At 55.9% G+C, this 18,374-nt stretch overlaps 1 long non-coding RNA gene across 1 annotated transcript; it reads right to left on the reverse strand.

The window, feature by feature from the left end:
* Positions 1-12,074: 12,074 nt before the first annotated feature.
* LOC134473767 (uncharacterized) lies at positions 12,075-16,030 on the reverse strand. The gene is made up of 3 exons (XR_010044196.1): positions 15,833-16,030; positions 14,227-14,427; positions 12,075-12,220 (listed from the first exon to the last, which is right to left on the reverse strand). It is a non-coding gene; the product is annotated as an uncharacterized LOC134473767 (long non-coding RNA).
* Between the last annotated feature and the right edge of the window lie 2,344 nt (positions 16,031-18,374).

Here is an 18,374-nt window from a genome sequence, read left to right on the forward strand (position 1 = left end):
TGGCTCGACATGTCTCCGTGCCTTTGTTTCTGGGGATAAACCCCAGTTGTTTGGCCTGGCCTCACCTTCCAGCCAACTCCCCATCTCTGGAGTCCCCTCTGACCCAGGGTCTCCCCAGTCAGGTGCCACAGTGTTGCTGGGACTAGGTGGGGAAGGAGAGGCGCAGGACGGGTCCCTGGAGGCCAGGAGCCAGCACAGGACCAGGCCAGACATGAACCCCTGATCGTAGCAGGCTTGAGGTCACGCTGTCCCGAGTCTGGCTAGGTCACCCTCGTCTCCTCCCCATCACTCAGCGCCCATGTGGACGCTGAGCGGCTGCTGAGAGAATCGCAGCCTGGGCCAGGGAGGAAAGAAATTGAGAGGGGAGGAAAGGGGAGGAGATTTGGTCCCCGCGGCCCAGCTGCTGCTCCCTGTCCGCCTCCCGTCTTCCCCGCAGGGGCCTGTAGCTCCCGGCAGCAGCGCGGAGCAGCAGAGTTGCAGGAGAGGGTGGTGGCACACACAGTCTCTGGGCTTGTGTGCTGCAGCGGGTACTCGGCCCTCAGAGATCCAGGCACCTGCGCCGGTGTACAGCCCTGGACCCAAGCCCAGGGCACTGGGCGGCTCTGGGGGAGGAGGCAGGAGCAGGACAAACCCAGAGCCAAGTACGGGCATCGCAAGAGGAGCCCGCAGCCTCCGCCCTGGTGTCTGCCCCACTCCTGGCTCCCACAGCCCCCTCTTCCCAGCCACACCTCTTCCACGCTCCTACTCCGGCTCCAGACCTTTCCCGCTTGCGCAGGCCCAAGCTCCGGCTTTCAGGATTGAGGGCTTGTTTTTCTCTATTACTCTTCTATTGACCTCTTTGCTCTGATCTGCATAGTTTTCCCCTGTGTTGGGGACTAAACTCAGGGTGTCTGAACTCTTTATTATTCTGAGACTGAGTCTCCCTAAGTCTCTAAGTGGTCAAGGCTGGACTAAATATTTCAATCCTCCTGCCTCAGCCTCCCAGAGCGCTAGGATCACAAGCATGTGTTTCAACACCAGGCGAAGACCTTTCGCTTCTGCATCAACATTTCCCTGCTCCACGCCCCGCGGGGACTCTGCCAGCTGCCGACTGCTGCACGCCCAGCGCCAGACTGGTGCTCGGCAAACACTGAGCACGCCGAAGAACCCCCTCTCTGTCTCTCCCTCTCTGAGGCCTGCAAAGGCCCGCGTGTTACAGGCACCGGCCCAGAGTGGCAGCCCTAGGAGGGGGCAGGAAGCGTGTGAGGAAGTGGTCTTCAGGTCACTGGGTGCCCTGGAGGGGGGCCTGTGGGCCCGGCCCTTCCTTCTCTCTGCTCCCTGGATCACCATGAAGTCTGCCATGACGTGCTGCCCCCTACAGGCCCAAAACAACAAGCCCAGTCCACCATGAACTGGGCCAAAACAGCCTTTGCTCTGTGATCTGCTCCTGTCAGGACTCTGCAGGGCAGAAAGCCGGCTGACAGCGGCGTCCCTGCTGTTTCCCCCTCCGCTTTGCTCCTGAGCCACCCGGCTGCACAGTCCAAATCCACGCTCTTCCCAGCACCTCACCGGCGCTTACTCAGCTGGTGGCCAGTGGCTCCCTGTCCTGGCTTCCAGGTCCTCAGGGACTGGCCAGCACCTGCCCCCCCCACCCCCTTCATGTCACGAATTTGCTGACCCCTAGCCGAGGAGCCCAGGACTTGCTTCCTCGAGGGGCAGCCCCGGCAACTCCTCATCACACTTCTCAGCGCACGCTGCCGGATGTGGGATGGGCCCTGTCCTTCCCCAGTCGGGGGCTCCCCAAGTTTAGGGCCACAGCGCTGCAGCCTCAGCCACTTTGGCCCTGGGGGTGACTGGACACCAGGCCAGGACCCTGTGCAGCGCTCAGGGCTAGCACAGCCACCCCCATGGCTTCAAGACCCCTGGGGCTGCTCCCCGCGCCTGCCCAGGTGACAGGGCCCCAACCCGCCACTATGGAGCGGGGCCTGCAGCAGGAGATGTCACTCTGAGGGGGAAGGGAGAGGTGCGAGGAGCACCTGTGGCTGTCCGCTGTCCGGTGACACCATGGGTGAAACAGTGCTAACTCCCTTCACCTTGACTCCTGCACCCACGGTGATGGTGACACCGGCTTCCTGCACCATACTCACTGGGGACCAAGGGAGTCACGAGGTGATTCCAGCACTCACAGCCCTCACCCAGGGTGTCCTGCTTGGGGGCTTTCCCCTCCAGAGAGGGGCAGTGCTGGGGCGTCGCTAAGGGGTTTGGTCCCCAGGGGCCGGGTCGGAGGCTTGGTCCGTACACAGAGTGGCAGACCCGTGGTCACCACGGCGGTCTTCGGCCATTTCCACCAGCCCCGAAGGAAGGCTGGAGCTCCCTCCGCGTTCCCCGAAGCCGCCCGGGCAGCTGCATCCGGCTTTTGTGTCCACGTCTCCGCCTGTGGGAAAATCCCACTCGAGCGAGCTCTGCGCCCCGCGGGCCCTTGACCGGCTTCTGCCACTCACTCTGCGGCCTGTTCACCGGGGGTCCTTGCCGGGCTCGGCTCCCTTTCATCGTGTGCCCGCTTTAGGCGCAGCCCGGGCCTCCCGCCTGTCTGGGCCGCTGTTGGCGGTGGGTGCCATCCAAGGGGCGCTGAGCTCTCGCAGGGGTTCAGGCCGCCCTGCCCTCGGGGAAGCGGTGGCCCGTCGTGCCTTCGTGTGCACTTCCGGGTGACGGTCGCCTCTTCCTCACGGGGACTGAGGCAAGGAACCGGGAGGCACCGCTGTGGCCCGGGCTGTGGCTCATCACCCTCACTGCAGTCCGAGGGTCAGGCAGCGTCACCCGCTTTGCAGAAGGGAAGCGAGCCGGGTGTGTGGCCCAGGCTTGCAGTCCCAGCACTCCGGGAGGCTGAGGCAGGAGGATCACAAGTTGAAGTCCAGCCTGGGCAATTTAGGAATTTATGAGACTTCCCCTCAAAACTAAAAATGAAAAAGGGCTGGGAATGGAGCTCAGTGTGAAGACCCTGGGCTCAACCCCCAGAATGGGGTGGAGAAGGGCAGGGAAGCCCTGTGCGCCCACCCTGAAGTAGCCCCGGAGGCCTCTCCTGTCCCTGCTTCTGTGCCTGCAGCCCTGGGGCTCCCCGAAGCTCTGCCCACCTCCCAGGGCCCCTTTCCTCACTGAGGCCCTAACTTCCCCCACCACGGTTTATTTCACTTGAACAGATAAGAAAGGGAGAGCAAACCACCCCCCTCTTCCCACTCACTAGCTTTTCTCCTTTGTTTGTTTGTGGGCTTTTATTTTATTTTATTTTTTGAGACAGGGTCTGGCTATGCCCTCCAGGCTGGCCTTGAACTCAAAACTGAAAGCCTCTTCCTGAACTTCATGGATGTCTCTTGGATTCTTACTCCCTAAACCCTAGCTAATTAATTAGCTTCGGTGCTAGGAATTGAACCCACAGCCTCGCACTTGCTTGGCAAGCCCTCTACCACTGAGCCCTACGCATCTCCAGCTGGAACTTCGTGATTCGAATGTTTTATTTTGTTAGCTCACTGGATGCCCGCCAGCCGCGTCAGGCGGGCCGCTAGGGGTCCTCACCCCTAGGTGGCGCTGTCGGCCCGCACCCTGGAGCGCTGACAGTGGAGCTGAGCGGTGGCTCATGGAGACCGACGGATTTTGTCGCTTTATAGTCGGTGAACGTGACCTACTGGGAGAATTATAATTTTTAAATATGTATTTATTTATTTTTCGTCTCTTTGAGACAGGGTCTCGCTATGCATTTCAGGCTGGCCATGAACTCACTGTGTAGCCCAGGCTGGTCTTGACCTCGCAATGATCCTCTTGCCTCAGCCTCCTGCATGCTGGGATGACAGGCGTGCGCCACCAGGCCTGGCTGCTGGAACAGTCATAAAACAATTTTATTACTGAAATATGTTTAACTTTCTTGAAGGTAAATAAAGTAGGACTATGAACCTCTATGTACCTCCTGCACAGTAGCAGCAGTACTGACGCTCGCCAGCCTGGGGCCACCTCACTTCCTCCCACAGAACCCCGGAGCTCCGTGCAGCCCTCTGAAAGTTACAGGAAGAGGAGGGAGCTTGTTGAGTTCACTCAAAGGCTGAACTCACAGCTCTGAGCGACAGACAGGCCTGTCAACCTCCTGGCTTTGTTTGTTTTTTGAAACAGGGTCTCGCTCTGTAGCACAGGCTGGCCTTCAACTTGCTGCAGTCCTCCTGCCTCAGCCTCCAAGAGTGCTGGCATTATAAGTGTCAAGGCCAGCCTAGATTATATAGTGAGTTTAGGTCAATTGAATGGTATACTGAGATTCTGTCTCAAAAAACAAAACAATAAAATTTTAAAAAATAAGCCTAGGGGCTGGGGATTTAGCTCAGCAGCATAAGCACCTGCCTTGCAAGCAGGCAGTCGTGAGTTCGATCCCCAGTACCGATAAAAAAGAAAAAGACAAAAAAAAAAAAAAAAAAAAAAGCCTGGCACATGTCTCAGTGCCTTAATACATATTACTGCCTAAATGAGTTTCTATCTGACTTTGAAAGCCAACAGGCTCCACAAGGCTTGGAGAGAAAAGCTGGGGCCGCACATGTGCCGGGCAGCTGTCTCCCACTGAGCCAGGCCCGTGGCTGTCAATGGCTTTTACTTTGTTATTTCTTAGATGTAGTATCTATCAGGAAGGGTCAGGCCCATGAGCAGAGGTCACTCAGGCCTATGAGCCAGGAGAGGGCCTGTAAGACTTTCCCATCCTGTGAGGCCTGACGGGGAGTCTGCTGTGACCCCCAGTGCCACGCACGCTGCCTGGATTTGCCTCTGGTTATGACTTCATCACAAATTTTCCACTAAAATTCCCCAGGAGGAGTAATTGTTCTAAGAAGCCCATTCAAATGTTGTTAGTTACAGACGTTCCTTGTCTAAATCTGTAGTTCCTTTGGGGCTGCAGCCCTTTCTTCTCCACACCAAGCCAGGCCTCAGTTTACCCCACTCCTTGGAGGGCCCAGTGTCTTCATCTCCCAGGCACTACGCCCCCACTCTGAGGAAGCACACCACTACTAACTTCCTGACGAAAGGGGCAAAGGAGAGAAATTGTTGAGGTTTTTCTGAAAATGTCTTTTTTGTTATTATCACTGTTGATTCGCAGATTCACTGAGAACAGACTTCCAAGTTGTCAAATTCAAATTTGTCTGAAAGCACTGCTCGATCATCTTCTAACTTCCAGTGTTGTTGTTAAAGAGCCCTGTGCCATCTTTGTAAGTCAGTGTTCTGTTACTGTGCCAAAATACCTGAGATAATTAACTTAAAAGGAAGGAAGGTTTATACTGGCTCATGGCTTCACTATATAGTCCAGGCTGGCCTTGAACTCACAGCAGTCCTCCTGCCTCAGCCTCTCTAGTGTGCTAGGATTACAGTTGTGTGCACCACACCCAGCAATCTGTCGTTCTCTTGCCATGTGACAAGATCGTTTATTTTTGTTTTGTGCAACATTGGGGATCGAATCCAGGGTCTACTCCTATGTGTCAGGAAAGTATTCAGCCGTGTAGCCACATCCTAGCCTTTTTCATTTTTATTTTTAAGCGGAGTCCATGCAGCCCAGGCCTCCAGCCCCCATCCTTCTGCCTCAGCCTCCTGAGTGCTGGGATGGCAGGCGCGTGGCACGGCGTCCCGTTCATTTCATTTTTATGCGGCGGGTTTTGTTACTTGCTTCCTTCCGTCGCCTGCACTCCTTCCCAGTGCTCCCCGCGGCGTTTCAGGGCTGTGAGCGCCTCGGTCTCCTGGTCTCCGCGCTGACCCGCAAAGCCGCTCTCCGCGGACGGCGCGCCATGTTACGCTTTGTCGCTAGAGGGCGCCGGAGGGACACCGCTGCAGAGAGCGGTTCCGCGGCTGGGTCCTGGGTGCTGGGTTTGGCCTCCTTCCCGAGTTGAGGCCGGCCTTGGACTCATCATGAAGCCAAGACTGGCCTCGAACTGCGGCGATCCTCTTGCCTCAGCCTTCCAGTGCTGGGACTACAAGCAGTCAGCACACTCAGCCTATTTTTGGTTTTTTGAAGCAGGATCTCTGAGTAGTCCAGGCTGGCCTTGAACTCTGATACTGGGGTGCACCGCTGCACCTGGGTGAGGATTTCTGCCTTTCTGCCTGGTGCTCCATACAAAGACACAGTCTGAGAAATCTGCCTTGGAATTCATTGTCAGGGAAGGCGCCGGGAGCTGCTCTTGCTCCTAAGCAGCCCGAGCTCTCAGGTTCCTGTCAGAAAGTTTAAATCAGCAACTTTCCCAAACACGTTAGTGTTACCAAGCTTGGAACGTCTGCTGTCTCCTCCTCGGGCTATACGTGTAATTTTTTCATGTATACTTGTTATTTCATTATATGTGTTTTTGCTACAGGCTACTTGGAGTAATCCATGGAAAGCATGGGTAAACATTCCTTCGGAGGGACCCTCAGTGCCCTGGGTGTGTGGTGGCACACACCTGTACTCCCAGCATGCGGGAGGCTGAGGCAGGAAGGTTGCAAATCCTGTAGGGACACTGGCCCTGCACCAGACCTGTCCTTCTCTGGCTCGGGATGCAGCTGTGGAGTGGAACACGCATCTGACCCACTTGAAGCCCTTGGGTTGACCCCAGCCTGGGAAAGTAGCCGTCCTTCTCCTGTGAGCTCCGCAGGGCACCAGACACTGCACCTGCAGTGGCTCGCATGGCCTCTGGGAGGGGACCCTGGAACTCCAAACTCAGGGGCCCCAATGCTGGGGAGCAAGCCAGATGTGAGGGGCCAACTGTGCCCCCAACCCCTGTTGACCGCGTTCCACATGCCAGCCTCCTGGGGGTACAAACGCAGGCTCAAACACAGGTCCTGCTGGCTCCTCCCGCACCTTGAGGCCGGCACATCCCCACTGGGCAGCGGGTGGGGAGCAAGGCCAGTGAGGTGCACCAGGTGGACACTGGCAACGGCTGAGGTGCCTGGGACCCTCCCGGTCTTGCTTCCCCCTGCCTGGTAGGAAGCCGAGGCCAGTTCCCAGGAATGCCATGCTCCACTGGAAGGGTTGTGCTGGGGTTTCTTTATGAACCATGGTTTGGCAACAGATTGACACGTCCACTAATGGGAAAACCAAGAAAACCCACAAGAGGTGCATAGAGCTGGGCGAGAGGCCAGGTTTCTCCAGGTCTCCCTGGTTCCGCTCCCTCCTAACTCTGAGCACCAGTCTCAGGGTCACTGGCTCAGATCACCTGAAACCACAGTCCCCAGAACAGGCATCCCAAAGAGGCCAGCACACTGACAGCCCCCAGCACCGATGTCCGCAGTGTCCCAGCACCAGCACCACACAGATGCTCAGGACACGGGAAGAGACAAAGCCCAGGGTGTTGAATGACCACTAAGTCACTTGTTGTATTTTGTGCATCGTGAGACATAGTTATTCTCACATTTAATGTCTCTCAGAGAGGGATGCGTGTTATAAGAGGGCACCTGGGCTGGGAATTTAGCTCAGCGGTGTAAGTGCCTGCCCGACGAGCGTGAGGTCACCAGTTCCAGGGCAGCTGCTCTAATCCAGGTCACAGATGTCACAGTTAACAAACTGCTTTTTGCCTTTGGAGACAGGACCTCAGTCTAGCTGGAGAGAGAAGGGGTTCCACAAATGCAGGATGCCCCCCTCCTCAGCTTCCTGAGCACTGAGAGTGCATGCATGTGCACTCACACACACACACACACACACACACACACACACACACACACAGACACCGCCTGGCTGCTATTTTTCTCTCTTAGTGGTGTATACAAGGCCAGCACGTGCAGATTAAGGATGGAGCCAGGGCGGACCCTGAGCCACTGCAGGCACTCCAGGCACTCAGGCCAGAGACCCACTCCTGGAGCCCCTCACTCTGGGCCGCACGCAGTCAGGAAGAGCGGGCGCAGCTTCCTTCAGCAGAGGACACAGCCTGGAGCCTCTCTCCTCCCCAGGGCTTCGGGTGCCATGGATACCCTCCCCATAGCTGCTTTGCCTGTCAATGCTGATTGCCACGGATACTGTTCCATAGCTGCCTTGACCCTCATTGCTTTTTTCTCCAGGTTTCTTTGTGCAGGCTGAACACATATTCTGATCAGATCAATGCAACAGTTCACCCTATCCAAACCTCCTCTAACGGTCGGTTTTCTTCAGTCATGACATTCACAGAGTTCCACTTTCCTATTGAATTCCATTGTGAAAACGCTAGCAGCCTCACGGCCTTCTATTTCACTTCCATTCAGTCACAGGGTGTGGCTTTAGGCAGCAGTGCACAGGGACTGAATACTAACGGAAAGGACCTCAGGGGGCTCGGCGTGAGGGCAGCCGCCCTGCTCCGCAGTTTGTCCTGCATCTACACGACAAACGACAAACCCGTTCACTCTGCTCTTTGCGTGGCTGTTTGTGTGGCTCTCCACTGAACGAGTCACCCTGTGCTCTTCTCCCCAGGTGGCCAGAGATGCAGGAACCCTCTCCCTGCTGGGCAAACTCACAAACACCTTATAGGTGACCTGGTTCGGGTGCTGCTCTGGAGCTCCAGCTGGGATTCAGAACTCGGAATGGAAAACTTCTGCCTGAGTCCACTCTTCACGTGCAGAGAGTGAGGCCCTGGATGGTGGAGATTTAAAAAAAAATTTAAAGCACCACTCACTAGCAAAGGCAAGTAAATGCCATAAATGTTTAAATCAAGGACATGGTCCCCTCTGCTTTGCAAGTGCCAGCGATTCTTCAGTGTGCCACCCTGAGCCTGTCCTCAGGAGGCTCCAGGAGGGCATAGGTTTTCAGCCCCCAGTGATGTGTGAAGAGGGCGCCCAGCAGCCAGCCTCGCTCAGCCTCCTGGAGCAGGAAGAAAGAGCTGAACACCTTGCCCTCCTGCCCCATGATGGGGGCAATCCAATCTTTTCTTTGAGCCTAAGTCTCCCCATTCCTAAAGCATGCTTCCTGCATCTCACGTAGCTAAACTGAGGATCAAAAGGGGCAGGGACTGGGGCTGCAGACCCCGTGCAGGAGGCCGGATTAGATGCCCTGCTGCCCCTCCCGAAAACTCCAGCTCTGTGAGAGGACAGTTTCCACTCCATTAGCCGCAGTCCTTGGGGGACTTCCCACATCTATACAGGGGAGCTCCCCTCCCCTCCTCCCAGGAAGTGAGGCCGAGCTGAGACTGCTGGAGAGGGCAGGGGCCGCTCCATTCTCTCCTTTGGGGCTGCCAGCTCTGCCCCAGAGGATGCCTAACATGCACCTCACACTCACTTAAAGGAACTTAATTTCCTTGTGTTCTGAACAAGAGCAAATCAGAGAGCACAGCACCGAAGCAAACCCTGCTGCACGCATTTATTCCAAATTATGTACTTCAGCGAGTCTAAGGTGACACCGGGTAGGAGGTACAGTGTCCCTGATGTCCCACCACAGATAAAAGCACTGCCAATGACTCCGTGACACCATGGTGGTGACGCACACTGCCGGGTGCCCACAGCACAGCGGGGCCCGGTGCATCTCAGGTGACTGCCGAGCGTCTACTACGTGGCCCCCACCCACCCTGCTCTCCAGGGACTGCCGTGCTGGTGACGGAGCTGGATGTGAGCAGGGACACAGGCCTGAGCCTGGCTGTGGTCTGCTTCGCACAGGAGGCAAACGCTCACAGAGACTACAAGTGGGGTTTGCTTTTAGGTTACGCGTGGGAAAGGTCCTGATCAGATCTGGAAAATAGCTGTGTCTCTTAATGTGCCAAACACCACTCAGGCGTCCTTCAACGCCCTGAGCTTCAAAGCAGCCTGAGTGGCTCCCCACATTACCACTGCTTTTTGCTTTTTTCATCCAATCTTTGTTCAAGATGAGAAGAACCTGGACTCCAACTCCAGGAGAGGTGAACAAGCTGAACATGGGGACGCCTAGTTTTCCAGCTACCCTTTAGGAACAAGTCCCCTAGTACCCTGGAGCTGCACCCCCATCCCGGCTGGCAATGCTGAAGGTGAGTGGGTGTGAATCCAGTCGCGCACGCGTGGCAGCTCCCACTCCCCGCCCCCCAGCAGCCTCCAGAATGCTCTGGTTTCAAGGTGGTGCTGGTGGCATTAAATGTGGGCACCTCGGCTGTGGGATGCATTGCTGGGCCTTGTCCCATTTACACACCGATCTGAGCTATGGCTCTCGCCTCTTCAGGCAGAGATCAGTGTACGAAGCTGCCCAGGCTCCACAAGACCTAAAGAGGCTGAGACCTGCTCGGGCGGGGCAGCGGATTGCTCAAGCTGCTGCTTCAAACTCCAGGTGCTCTTAGTCCTTAGTCAAGGTGGCCGAGAAGGAGCAGCAGAACTGAGGGGACGAAGATCAGCCAGAGTCGGCCACAGGCTGGCACGGCAGAGCTGGGGCCCCTTAGGGACGGGGAGACACCAGTGCCCGTCTGAGAGCTGCCACCAACTGTCCTTCCAGGACAGAGCACTCAGGCTCATAACACTTTCCTTGCTCCGGTTTTTAAAGAAATCTTTTGCAGAATTCCAGAATGGGTAGTAATTAACACAAAATATAACTTCTGGCTCGAGTGGCTCACCCCAAGTGCTGTGTCTCCTCCTCCCGCACCCAGCCCAGGCTAGCATCTGCCGCATCCCCTCCTGTGTGCACAAGGGCTCTGGCTCTGAGCGGGTCCCTCTCTGTCCTCTTTCCCTCCTCTCCCTCTGCCCGCCCACCTCTCATTTCCCTGCCTGCTGCTCCTCTCCCTTCTCTAGGGTCTCTGGGCTCTCTCTGCTGTCCACCTCCTCTCACCCCTCAGCCCACCTGCCTTTCCTCCAGTAGCGTCCTCTGCACTCCTGGGCCGGGAAGCCAAGCCCAGCCCGGAGCACAGTGGGGAGCCCAGGGTGACCTGCTCCTGTTCAGTTGGAAAGGGGTCGGATGTGAGCACTAGGCTCTTCTGTGGCCTGTGGTCTGGGTGACGTGGTCCTCAGCAGCCCTCTGTCGCAGGGGGGCCAGTTCCTCTTGCCTTTAGGGCTGACCCGGTCATTTTGGCCTGTTCCTGTTCAGGACCATCTCATTTCCCATGTGTTGCTGATTCCCTAAGGCTCCTCCCTAGCTAAATGGCACAACTGCTTGAGGACTGTGGCTGGATTTATCTAAGAACCACCCTCCTTTCTGGATTTAATTCTAAGAAAGCATATTCCATGAGGAATCCTCTTAGCTCACAGTCTAGAGTACCCAGAGTTAGGTCACACCGTTGGAGCATCTGGTCACCCAGCCTTTGGTCCAGTCCTCCCAGGCCTGGCCTCTCCCTGACCCTGACTCGGCACCCCAAGCTGCTCTGGGAGCACCCGAAGGCCTTGGCCTCCCTGCAGTCTCCTCTCATCCACATGCCCCGGCGCAGGTGACCAAGGGAGGCGGGAACTGTGACTCACAGCAGAGATAAACTTCGGGGCACCTGGAGGAGCAGAACGGGAGGCAGGGGGGCTCCAGGCATGTGGGTGGAGCTGGGGGTGTGGTGTGGGTGCGGCCCGGAGGGGGCTGCCTGCAGCCGAGCTGGGAGTAACCAGCCCGCACCTGCCCGGCTTCAGGGCTGGGAGTGTTTATTCTCAGGACTCAAACCAGCCCACATAGTTCGGGCCCATCAAACCGTTCTTCCCTACCTGCTGTTGACTCCTGAAGGTGCTCTAGCAGTTCTCTCGCTTCTCAGCAAAGCTGAAATGCAGAAACTAATAAAATGTAAATAATCCAGAGCAGTGCATTTTTTTTCATTTTAAGTAGTATTTGTTTTTAAAATGTTTTATTTTATTTGTGCATGCTTGCGGTTCATGTAGTTTACAGTTGTGTCGGGAAAAGGCTAATGGTGCGCACTGTGGCTCACGCCTTTCTTCTCCTCCCCTTCCTCCCTCCCCCTCCTCCTCCTCCAGTTCTCTTGTCCCACTTTTCATTCCTGTTGATATCATTGATCTGGGCTCAGCTGTGGGGTGGTGTTTGCATAAATCGGGGTTATCAGGGCCCTGTACTGACGCATGTTTATTCCTCTCCCCTCCTCCTCTTCTCTCGCCCCTGTTCCCTTGGGTCACTTCCCTATTGCAAGAGACCCATCCCTTTGTCCCATTCTGTCGGTCCTTTATCCTTCTCTTTACCCTTTGCCTCCCTCAAATGAGAGCTACGCATGGTATTTAAGCTTCCGTGTCTGGTTTATTTCACTCAACATTATATTTCCCAGGCACATCCGTTGTCCCACAGATGGCTCTAATTTGTCATTCTTCAAAGCTGAGTAGAGTTCCATCACATACAGATACCACATTTTCTTTCTCCAGTCATCTGTAAAAGCAGTTCATTGAGGTGATGAGAGAGAGACAGAGACAGAGAGAAAAAGAGAGAGAAAGCACAGGACTCCCTTCCTGAGGCAGGAGCTGAGTACATGGCAGGGCCTGGAGCTTCCCAAGGTCACTGCCTGACCCACAGCTGTGCTTGGGACCTGCCCCCCACCCCCAGAGCGTCCTTCTCCAGGCTTCCCAACCCTGTCTCTCCTGGCCCTGGGGAACCTTCATCCTCTCTCCCAAATGAGTTGCTTGCCCTACTCCCAGCGTGGAGGCAGCAGCAGCAGCAGGAGGAGGAAGAGGAGGAAGAGGAGGAAGAGGGCAGAGGAGGAGGAGGAGGAAGAGGAAGAGGAGGAGGAGGGCAGAGGAGGAGGAGGAGGAAGAGGAGGAGGAGGAGGAGGAGGAGGAGGAAGGATGCGACTGAGCAGTTCCTTCTTTTCCCCTGAGAACCCTCTCCGCGGAAGCCAGGACATCTTTCCCTTCCTCCTCTCCTGCTTTTCAGCCTCGTTCAGCCTGGCTGGGATTTGTGTGCCGCTGCCCAGGAAGCCCAGGCTGCTGCAGGGCGCTCTGACCCCCGAGGGAGGAAGGGGTACCGGAGCCACAGGGCCGGGAGACAAAGATGCCACGGGCTGAGCAGGCTGCACTTCTGCCTCGGGCGCTTCTCAGGGATTGGAAGCGCAGACTCTCCCTTTCACCCCGGCTAATTTTGAAACTGGACAAGCCACAAAGGATGAAAACCAAATTTCCCGGAAGGAAAAATATTCTGTGATGTGTTCTTACAATGATCCTCGTCACCTAGATACAGACATTTTTTATTTATTTAAAAATTGTTTTCAGGAGGGGCTGGGGATTTAGCTCAGCGGCCAAAGCGCCTGCCTTGCACGCAGGTGATTGGGAGTTAGATCCCTGGTACCGATTAAAAAAAAAATTGTTTTGAGAAGGGCTCTTGCCATGCAGTACAGCCTGGCCTCGAACCTGCCTTAATCTTCTGCTTCCACCTCCTTAGTATCATAGAAAATTTTCACCTGATGCATCTTCGCAAAGGAGCGGCGGCCCTGTGGTAGGCTTGCCTTCCCCAGTCTCCACCTGCCTCCCTCCGAGCCCACCCGGGCAAACGCAGCGATCGTTAAGCGCAGGATCGCTGCACACGGAGCAGCTTCTGCAGCCGCCGCCCAGCTCTCCCTTCCCTCCCCCGCAGGACGCCCAGGAACGCAGGGTTCACTGAGGATTCCGCGCCCATCTGTCACTCACTGCAACCCGCAGGTGCCGGCTGCTCTGCGCCTTAGCTGCCGTCAGACCCCCACTTTTAAAGTGGGGAAACCGAGGCACAGAGCGGCCTCCATGCACCTCTCTCGGGCTCCTGAGCCCTGCAAGGAGCAGCGTTGGAACTGGAACCGGGCAGTCTGGCTCCTGAGCCCCGACCCAGATCTGCGGAAAAAGAAGCTCCGCGCGCAAACCTTGCCCCATAACCGGGCGATCCCCTCCAGGCCGAGGCTTCTGCACCTGCGCCCCCTCCTCCAGAGATTGGGGAGCCTCCCCCAAGGCTGAAGGGCTCCTCAGGGTCAAACCCAGAACAAAACGGTATTTCACGGGGCGGGATGCGGGGGGGTGTGCCAGGAAAGCAAGTGACTGAGACGAAGGTCCCCGGGGCACAGCTGTGGGCACTGCACAGGAGCGGGGAAGCCCGACCCGGGTCAGAAATTCTAGAATTCGAACGTGTGCTTATAAATAGAAAAATCACAGAGGCGCAGTAGAACTTTGGATTTTTTTTTTTTTTTGGATCCAACTTTGGTCAAAAAGATTTTTAAGAGTTCTTTTAGGAATAACCTATATTCCTGATTCCTTCGGCCCTGTCCTAAAGTTTCAGCGCGATCTGATTTGGATCGCTTAGGACCTCTAGACGAGGAGTCTGCCCACCCGAGCCGGCGCTGACCGCTGTCCCCGGCTTCGGGCACCTCACTGCAAGCGCCACCCTGGGCCCTGTAGCCGGACCCCGGGGACACCGACCTCGGCTGCTGTCCGGCGTGCCCCTGGGCCTGCTTCCCGGGAGGGTCTGGGGCGGCCCCTGCAGTTCCCAGGCGACCTGAAACCGTTAGCTGCCACCGACATCACCACCTCTGCTTCCCCAGCAGCTCCGCCGGCGCCTCCTTCCTGGATTCTTTGCCTTTGAAACAAGATCTCTGTGTTCGCGAGGGAAGCTGAGCCGCTCTGTAGAAAGAGATTCCGGGAAAGTGACCTTCCAAAGGGGACCTGGGAGCGGCTGACTCGAAGCCGGGGTGGCTTCTTACTCCTGTGAAGTGTGACATCTGCAAGCACCGGACACGGAGGGGCTGCTGGCTGAGAGGGATGCGCTGGAGGGGCCGGGAGGGAAGCATCCTCGGAGTCCAGCGTCAGCCAGGGAGGCGAGGAACCGGGTGCTGCCTCCGGCTACCCAGAGGACACGCCCACCTACGAGGACACGCCCGCTTACTCGAGGCCACACCCGCCCGCTGAGGCGGGGCTTACAGAATTTAGAAAACAAGGGAACTCTTGCCCCAAGCTCACCGCGGGCCCCGTCGCCAGACATTTCCCATGTTAAGTAGGAGCCACAGCAAAGCCTGAGGTTTATTTTTAGTAGACTCACTGTAGCAGAGCAGGGAGCTGTTTGAGGCTGAGGGGCCCTGAGAGGGGAAGCCCAGTGTGGCCCCCGAGCTGTGTGCAAGGCCTCCGTGAGTCCTCAGGACAAGAGACCAAAGCTCGGGTGTCCACTGCACCTGCATCCCCACCCTTTACCCCCCAGAGTCAGTCCAGCCACTGAGAAAGGCAGGCCCGGCCTCACGTGACTGAGGGTGGTTCTGCGCATTCACAGCACCACAGCTGCAGCACCGCCCCCCACCGGGGGAGCCCCAAAGGACAGCCCGAGGGGAGCACTCTGGGGCGCAGTGTTGACCCATAAGTCTGTGGGCCAAGACATGAGCAGCGTCCCAGCTTCCCTGGTCAGCGGCAGCTGCTGACGGCTCGGTGCAGAAACCGACGTCTACAAGCAGATGGTGGACTGGGGGAGAGGCCTTGGAATAGTGTTTGGGGAAGGGTGGAAGGGCGAAGGCCAGGCATTTCCTACGACTGGTTCCCCTGGGCGGCTCGCTCAGTGCATGTCGGCAGAGCGTGTTCTCTGTGGGCTCCCGCACAGCGCTGGCGGGGGCTGCATGCAGCTTGGGAAGGCGGCCTCCCCCATCGGGACCCCCTAGGAACCCCCCTGCCAACCGCGCAGACCCCACTGCAGGTGCTGTTTCCAGAAACCCGGGGTCAGGCCGGCCACACCGAGCCCCTCTCCCCCCAGGCGCTGTCCTGACATCCAAGTGGAAACGGCCTTGCGCTTCTGGCACAGAGCACCCCCACCCTGCATCCCAGCCACGTCCCCCTCCGTGGCGATCACGATGCTGTGCGGATTCCTTTTTCATGTTTTAAACTGAGGTGAAAGTTCCATACAATAAAATACACAAATACATATCTATCCCTGCCGTCACCACCCAGGAAAAGATGCTGCCCGAGCTCATCCCCGCTGAGACCTTCTCCCACTCAGTTCCTCCAAAGGCTGCCACAGCTCCGACCTCTAACCCTGCGGTCCCCACACCTGAGGATGGGACTGCACGGCGCCCTCCTTTGCTCTTCTTCCTTCTGCTCAGCGCTGTGTGCTGGGACTCACGGGGTTACTGCACAATGCGCTGGTCTGTGCCTGGCATCCCCGCACCGCACCGTGTGACTGTGTCACCGTGACTGTGATACCGGGCTCTGCCTCACGCTAACGCGAACGGACTCCAGTAACTCCCAGTGCGCGCCTGGAGAGTAAAGCGCCTCCCTGTGCATGGAGGCCTTCGCTGCTGCTGGGCGTACATTTATACACTGGGGGGGGGGGTGTCGCTGGCTTATAGGGGGTTTTAGTGTTGCGGGCCACTCTCCCAGAATAATGGTACCGGTTCCACTCCCACTAGTGGTGACGAGAGTCTCAGCTGCACCCTTGCCTGCCTGGCGTCCTCAGTCATTTAAATCCTTGTGGGTTTCCTGTGTGCACGTGCTGTGTCTCTGTAGGGTTTTAACTTCGTTTGTCCAATTAGCAGTGCTACTGAGTACTGTTGCAAATGTCTGCTATTTTGGTGCCATTTTTTGTTAGGTATCTTTCAACTGCTTTGCCTATTTTAAGTCACATTGTCTTTTCTGATCCATTGCAGTCCTTCTGTGCTCGGAAACGAGCTCCTGGCAGAGGTCTTGCTGCACGCGGTGCCTTCCCCTGTCTCTGAGTCCTCTGAAACACACAGCTGGACGCTGGACTTCAATGAAACCTCAGCATCAGATTTCTCAGTGCTTCTGTGTTAAATACCTGTCCTACTTCAGGGTCCCAAAGAGCTGTACCTCACAAGAGTCAGCTGAGGGTGTATTTAAGGGATCCTCGGACAGTGCTCTGGATGCAGCTTGCAGTTAAAAGAGAAAAACAAACAGGAAATGCACTAGCATGTGCCTCGGCCGTGCATTTGCTGTGTGACCTCATCCTGTTGGGGGGCTGTGGTGACGCTGACTCCCTGGGGGATGCAGGGAGGGAAGTGTCCCCAGAGAGAACACCATGGATCCCCATGACAGAGGCTGGGGTTCAAGTGGGCTCAGGGAAGCTCTGACCCACTTCATCTCCCAGTGTGGAGGAGACGTGTGCCCCCTCCATCTCGGCCCCGCTCCATCTTCCCTTCCTCTGAGGTCTGGGTGCTGGTTCTTGTCTGAACAGCTCCAGAAAAAGCCAGCGAAGGGTGCTGGGAAAATAGGTGTCCACGTAGAAGACCAGAATGATGTCTCTCTCTTTCCTACCCAGCTCCTCAAATTCAACTCAAAAAGGCCTAAGTATGAGCCCTGAAAGTCTGAAACTGCTGGAAAAGAGCAGAAAGTGAGAACTCCAAGACAAACACACAGCCAAGACTGCCTGAAAAGGACTCCAGGGCTCAAGAAGAATCAATAAATGGGATTACAGCAAATTAAAAAACTTGTGTGCAGCAAAGGAGAGAAAAAGCAGAGACAGCCCAGGGAACAGAAGAAAATCTTTGCCAGCTGCGCTTCTGACAGAGGAGCAGACTCTCCCATGGGGACTCTAGGTGAGGAAAGAGGACACAGAGCGGGGAGAGGACCCCCGGCGGAGGAGGCAAGGGACAGTGACAGGCGGGTGTGATGGAAGAATGTTACATAAACGTCACGTGAAGCACAGCAACCTGTCATTGATACGTGCTAATGAAAAAGGTTTTAAGAAGCTCTGCTGTAGGCATCTGAAGCCTAAGTTAGGGAGGCTTTCCCGTAGTCTCTCTACTTGATGTCTGATATTTCTCTAGTGCAGACTTATTTACGTATTTATTTAGGGTCTTTTTTGAGGCAAGGTTTCCCCATATGGTTCAGGCTGACCATTTTGTGGCCTAGGCTGATCTCAAACGCGCAGCTATCCTCCTGCCTCAGCCTCTCATTGTTATACTAAGATGCTGAAAAATTAAAATAATTGATTAAAAGATAAGTAGCAAAAATAGTTACTTAAAAGGATAGTTATTAGCAATATTGTCATTCTGTACTGAACTCGTTACCCTAGTAACCAAGCACCAACCACATAGTTATAAATTAACTGACCATGTCGTTCTGCTGTTCTGTAATGCGTCACCCCCCCGCCTTAGTAACCTGTGTGCTATGTCAACTTTTGTTCCCCTTGTAAGACACAAATGATGCTGTGTCAACCATTGCTCCCTTTATGAGAGACAAATGTCCCTGGAGTTGGCAGACCAAGGGCCATGAGTTGGCTAATCCCCCACTGTGAAATGCCTCTGCCCTCACGCAAAGGGGAACAAAGGCCCACCTTATTTCTGTTTCTCATCACTATGTACTTAATGGTCAATGACCTAATCATAAATGAACTATAAAAAGCAGTCAAAACTCTAACTCAGCCGCACAGCTTTGCAAATTCCATCTGCACTGTGTTGCTGGGCCTGCTAAAATAAAAGCGCTTCTTCCAAAAACGACGTCGTTCTGCCCCATCTGTTCCATCTCAGGGGTTTTTCCCATTTTTCATCTCAGGGGCCTTTTTGGGGAAGTGCAACACTCATGTGCTGATATGACCACCGCACCCAGCTCAGAGACCTATTTAATGAGACAGGGAT

The sequence above is a fragment of the Cavia porcellus genome, unplaced genomic scaffold (assembly GCF_034190915.1).
Source record: "Cavia porcellus strain 051 isolate PalLab524CR breed Dunkin Hartley unplaced genomic scaffold, mCavPor4.1 scaffold_28, whole genome shotgun sequence".
In the NCBI taxonomy this organism is placed as follows: domain Eukaryota; kingdom Metazoa; phylum Chordata; class Mammalia; order Rodentia; family Caviidae; genus Cavia; species Cavia porcellus.